This window comes from Triticum dicoccoides, chromosome 4A (assembly GCF_002162155.2).
Source record: "Triticum dicoccoides isolate Atlit2015 ecotype Zavitan chromosome 4A, WEW_v2.0, whole genome shotgun sequence".
Taxonomy (NCBI): domain Eukaryota; kingdom Viridiplantae; phylum Streptophyta; class Magnoliopsida; order Poales; family Poaceae; genus Triticum; species Triticum dicoccoides.
In genome coordinates, this window is record NC_041386.1 from 8,915,869 (window position 1) to 8,922,320 (window position 6,452).

Here is a 6,452-nt window from a genome sequence, read left to right on the forward strand (position 1 = left end):
CGCACACACACACCCCACACACACTAAGACTCCACCTCTCTCTCTCTCTCACACACACACAGAAACTAAGACTCCATCTCTCTCTCTCTCTCCTCTCTCTCTCTCTCTCACACACACACACACCCCCACACACACACTCTAAGACTCCATCTCACACACACATGCTCTAGGCGGAGCATTTGTTCCTACCGCCCTTCATCCAACCTTACCCGTATGATAAACAAGCACCTTTATTTACTTGCATAACATGGAAAAAATCCACTTTACTTTAGTAGTTAGCAAACTTATCATCTGTACCCTTATAAAAAATGAGTTGGTGGTGATGGTGTGCCTGCCATCTTGTAATACAGACCGTATGATCTATATCTGAGGATAGAAAGCAAACTATGATAATTTTACAAAAGATACCCGCACCTCTCTCCACATCATTATCTACCGCAACCTCATTGCTCAGCAATTAAAAAAGGAATAAGTCTCTGGAACAATCTAGCATTCATGGTGGCCGCTGCCGCCTGCCGGCGCCGTCCATCCCCATGCCTCCGCCCATTCCGACCACTAGTCACCACCACGCTCCACTTCTCCTCGTCTTATCTCTCATCTTTCATTTTTTCGATGACATTCTCGAGATACCAGTTTTCTGATAAAATTCTAAAGATATCATTAGTTTTTACACATGGGATTACTCCTGCATGGGTCAATCACAATAGGTGTTTTGTAAAAGAAAATGCATATTGATGTTCCCTGCAATGCACGAGAATCTTGCTTGTAATTATATAACGCAAATCACGAGCAGGAAGTGGCATTTTTTTGACACAACCACGTTAACATGGCCACATAAATCACTAGCTAAAGTAAATACCATTATACTTATATCCCGATGCAAAAGGTTGAGTACATGTCTGAAGAGTAGAGTCGCGCACACGCACTCTGTCTCTCAGAATCTCTCTCACACACACCAGTTACGTGATGCCCACTTAAGCAGACACGTATGTTACAATTTGTGCACCCGCGGGTACACGTGATGCTGCGCATTTATTTAAGCCGGAAAGCGAACCCAAACAGTAGCTTCATTCATTCCCCTCCCACTGCCTCTTCTCTGGTCACCGTCACCCGGTAGCCATGGGCTGACCGAAGGTAATGATACGTCTCCAATGTATCTATAATTTTTGATTGCTCCATGCTATATTATCTACTGTTTTGGGCAATATTGGGCTTTATTATCCACTTTTATATTATTTTTGGGACTAACCTATTAACCGGAGGCCCAGCCCAGATTTGATGTTTTATGCCTGTTTCAGTGTTTTGAAGAAAAGGAATATCAGACGGAGTCGAAACGGAACGAAATGAACTGGAGAAGTTATTTTTGGAAGGAAAGCAACCCAGGGAACTTGGAGTCCATGTCAGGAGATACGGGAGGAGCTCACGAGGGTGGGGGGCGCGCCCCCCTAGGGCGCGCCCCCTGCCTCGTGGGGCCCCCGTAGCTCCTCCGATGTACCCCCTGCACCCATATATACCTACGTAACCTAAAACTTCTAGAACGCACAATAGATCGGGAGTTCCACCGCCAGAAGCCTCTGCAGCCACCGAAAACCAATCTAGACCCATTCCGGCACCCTGCCGGAGGGGGCAATCCTTCTCCGGTGGCCATCTTCATCATCCCGGTGCTCTGCATGACGAGAAGGGAGTAGTTCTCCCTCGGGGCTGAGGGTATGTACCAGTAGCTATGTGTTTGATCTCTCTCTCTCCCTCTCTCGTGTTCTTGAGATGATACGATCTTGATGTATCGCGAGCTTTGCTATTATATTTGGATCCTATGATGTTTCTCCCCCCTCTTCTCTCTTGTAATGAATCGAGTTTCCCCTTTGAAGTAATCTTATCGGATTGAGTCTTTAAGGATTTGAGAACACTTGATGTATGTCTTGCCGTGGATATCTGTGGTGACAATGGGATACCACGTGCCATTTGATGTATGTCTTGGTGATCAACTTGCGGGTTTCATGACATTGGGAACCTATGCATAGGGGTTGGCACACGTTTTCGTCGTGATTCTCCGGTAGAAGTTTGGGGCACTCTTTGAGGTCCTTTGTGTTGGTTGAATAGATGAATATGAGATTGTGTGATGCATATCGTATAATTATACCCACAGATACTTGAGGTGACATTGGAGTATCTAGGTGACATTAGGGTTTTGGTTGATTTGTATCTTAAGGTGTTATTCTAGTACGAACTCTAGGGCTGTTTGTGACACTTATAGGAATAGCCCAACGGATTGATTGGAAAGAATAACTTTGAGGTGGTTTCGTACCCTACCATAATCTCTTTGTTCGTTCTCCGCTATTAGTGACTTTGGAGTGACTCTTTGTTGCATGTTGAGGGATAGTTATGTGATCCAATTATGATATTATTGTTGAGAGGACTTACACTAGCGAAAGTATGAACCCTAGGCCTTGTTTCCACACATTGCAATACCGTTTACGCTCACTTTTATCACTTGTTACCTTGCTGTTTTTATATTTTCAGATTACAAAAACTATTATCTATCATCCATATACCACTTGTATCACCATCTCTTCGCCGAACTAGTGCACCTATACAATTTACCATTGTATTGGGTGTGTTGGGGGACACAAGAGACTCTTTGTTATTTGGTTGCAGGGTTGCTTGAGAGAGACCATCTTCATCCTACGCCTCCTACGGATTGATAAACCTTAGGTCATCCACTTGAGGGAAATTTGCTACTGTCCTACAAACCTCTGCACTTGGAGGCCCAACAACGTCTATAAGAAGAAGGTTGTGTAGTAGACATCAAGCTCTTTTCTGGCGCCGTTGCCGGGGAGGTTAGCGCTTGAAGGTATATCTTTAGATCTTGCAATCGAGTCTTTTAGTTTCTTGTTTTATCACTAGTTTAGTTTATAAAAGAAAAACTATAAAAAAATGGAATTGAGTTTGTCTCATACGCTTCATCTTTTTAATATCTTTCGTGTGTATGATGGAAAGGATAATTGTGCTCAAGTGCTAGAAGAAGAAATCTATAAAATGTTTGGCAGTAAATATTTGAATGATGAGCATGATTGCAATGTTGTTAGTATGAATTCCTTGAATATCCATGATGCTAATGATATGCAAAGCCACAAGCTTGGGGAAGCTACGTTTGATGAAGATGATATTTTTTGTCCCCCAAGTTTTGATGAGCAAATTTATTATGATGAAAGCATGCCTCCTATTTATGATGATTATATTGATGAAAGTGGATTTGGAGAGGTCATGACTTTATTTTGTGATGAATCCACTATTCCGGAAGAGGTTCCAATTGATTATGAGAACGAAGTTGCTCTCTATGATGATTATTGTGATGACTTGTATGATATAAAGAATAATGATATCCATGGAACTTGTCATCATGATTTTAGTTTTCAATTGGATTATGCCTCCCATGATAATTATTTTGTTGAGTTTGCTCCCACTATTATTCATGAGAAGAATTTTGCTTGTGTGGAGAGTAATAAAAATTATATGCTTGTAGATCATGAAAAGAATGCTTTAGGTGCTGGTTATATTGTTGAATTCATTCATTATGCTACTGAAAATTATTATGAGGGAGGAATATATGCTTGTAGGAATTGCAATAATATCAAGTTTCCTCTCTATGTGCTTAAAGTTTTGAAGTTATGCTTGTTTTGCCTTCCTATGCTAGTTGATTATTGCTCCCATAAGTTGTTTGTTCACAAAATACCTATGCATAGAAAGTGGGTTAGACTTAAATGTTCTAGTCATATTCTTCATGATGCTCTCTTTATGTTTCAATTCTTACCCTTTATGTGAGCATCATTGAAATCATCATGCCTAGCTAGAGGCATTAAACGATAGCGCTTGTTGGGAGGCAACCCAACTTTATTTTTGTTCCTTGCTTTTTGTTCCTGTTTAGTAATAAATAATTCATCTAGCCTCTGTTTAGATGTGGTTTTATGCTTTTAATTAGTGTTTGTGCCAAGTAGAACCTTTGGGAAGACTTGGGGAAAGTCTTGTTGATCATGCTGTCAAAAACAGAAACTTTAGCGCTCACGAGAATTGCTGCCATTTTTATTTGGAGAGTGATATTTAGTTAATTATTTTTGAATATGATTAATAGGTAAATTACTCAGGTACAGCAATTTATTTGAGAATTTTATGAGTTCCATAAGTATACGTTTGATCCAGATTACTACAGACTGTTCTGTTTTCGACAGATTCTGTTTTTCGTGTGTTGTTTGCTTATTTTGATGAATCTATGGCTAGTAAATTAGTTTATAAACCATAGAGAAGTTGGCATACAGTAGGTTTAACACCCATATAAATAAATAATAAGTTCATTACAGTACCTTGAAGTGGTGATTTATTTTCTTGTACTAGCGGAGCTTACGAGTTTTCTGTTAAGTTTTGTGTTGTGAAGTTTTCAAGTTTTGGGTAAGGATTTGATGGACTATGGAACAAGGAGTGGCAAGAGCCTAATCTTGGGGATTCCCAAGGCAACCCAAGGTAATATTCAAGGATAGCCAAGAGCCTAAGCTTGGGGATGCCCCGGAAGGCATCCCCTCTCTCGTCTTCGTTCATCGGTAACTTTACTTGGAGCTATATTTTTATTAGCCACATGATATGTGTTTTGCTTGGAGCATCAATTTATTTTGTTAGGATTTGCTTTATGTTATTTAGAACAATGTTTTGCATCTTTTATTTCAATAAAAGTGGCATTGATAGCCTTTACTATGCCTATGTTACAAGTATACATGTTGCTGTTTGAAAACAGAAAGTTTACCGCTGTTGCAATAATTCCCTAGAAAAGTCAGAATGTGATAAAATGTTGAAACCTTTTGAATATTAAGCTCTGACAAATTTACTACAGTGGGAATTTTATTTCATAATTTTTGGAGCTAGGGAAGTATGGATGTTGCAGCATTCTTTACAGACTATCCTGTTTAGGCAGATTGCTGTTATGTTTGCATTGTTTGCATATGTTTGCTTCTTTAATGATTCTATTTGAGGATAGGACTATTAAATATGCAGAGGCATTTAGTATGCAATGTTGAATAATAATTTTATTGATTTGATACAGTAGAGTATGATAAGGTTTTTGCAATGGTTTATACTAACTTATCTCACGAGTCCTTGTTGAGTTTTGTGTGGATGAAGCTTTTGAGATTTAGGGAGACCGCGATATGAGAGGAATTAAGGAGACACAAAAGCTCAAGCTTGGGGATTCCCAAGGCACACCAAGATAATATTTCAAGAATTCTCAAGCATCTAAGCTTGGGGATGCCCCGGTTGGCATCCCACCTTTCTTCTTCAACAATTATCGGTTAGTATCGGTTGATCCTAAGTTTTTGCTTCTTCACATGATGTTTGCTATTCTTAGATGTCATTTTATTTAGATTTTCTTGCTGTTTGAATAGAATACCAAGATCTGAAATTATTAAATGTTAGAGAGTCTTCACATAGTTGCATAATTATTCAACTACTCATTGATCTTCACTTATATCTTTCAGAGTAGTTTGTCATTTGCTCTAGTGCTTCACTTATATCTTTTAGAGCATGGTGGTAGTTTTATTTTGAAGAAATAGATGAACTCTCATGCTTCACTTATATTATTTTGAGAGTCTTAAATAGCATGGTAATTTACTTAAAATCCTAATATGCTAGGTATTCAAGAATAATAAAATTCTCTCATGAGTGTGTTGAATACTAGGAGAAGTTTGATACTTGATAATTGTTTTGAGATATGGAGATGGTGATATTAGAGTCATGCTAGTTGAGTGGTTATTAATTTGAGAAATACTTGTGTTGAATTTTGTGATTCTCGTAGCATGCACGTATGGTGAACCATTATGTGATGAAGTCGGAGCATGATTTATTTATTGATTGCCTTCCTTATGAGTGGCGGTCGGGGACGAGCGATGGTCTTTTCCTACCAATCTATCCCACTAGGAGCATGTGCGTAGTACTTTGTTTCGATAACTAATAGATTTTTGCAATAAGTATATGAGTTCTTTATGACTAATGTTGAGTCCATGGATTATACACACTCTCACCCTTCCACCATTGCTAGCCTCTCTAGTACCGCGCAACTTTCGCCGGTACCATAAACCCACCATATACCTTCCTCAAAACAGCCACCATACCTACCTATTATGGCATTTCCATAGCCATTCCGAGATATATTGCCATGCAACTTTCCACCATTCCGTTTATTATGACACGCTTCATCATTGTCATATTGCTTTGCATGATCATGTAGTTGACATCATATTTGTGGCAAAGCCACCGTTCATAATTTTCATACTTGTCACTCTTGATTCATTGCATATCCCGGTACACCGCCGGAGGCATCCATATAGAGTCATACTTTGTTTTAGTATCGAGTTGTAATCATTGAGTTGTAAATAAATAGAAGTGTGATGATCATCATTCAAGAGAGCATT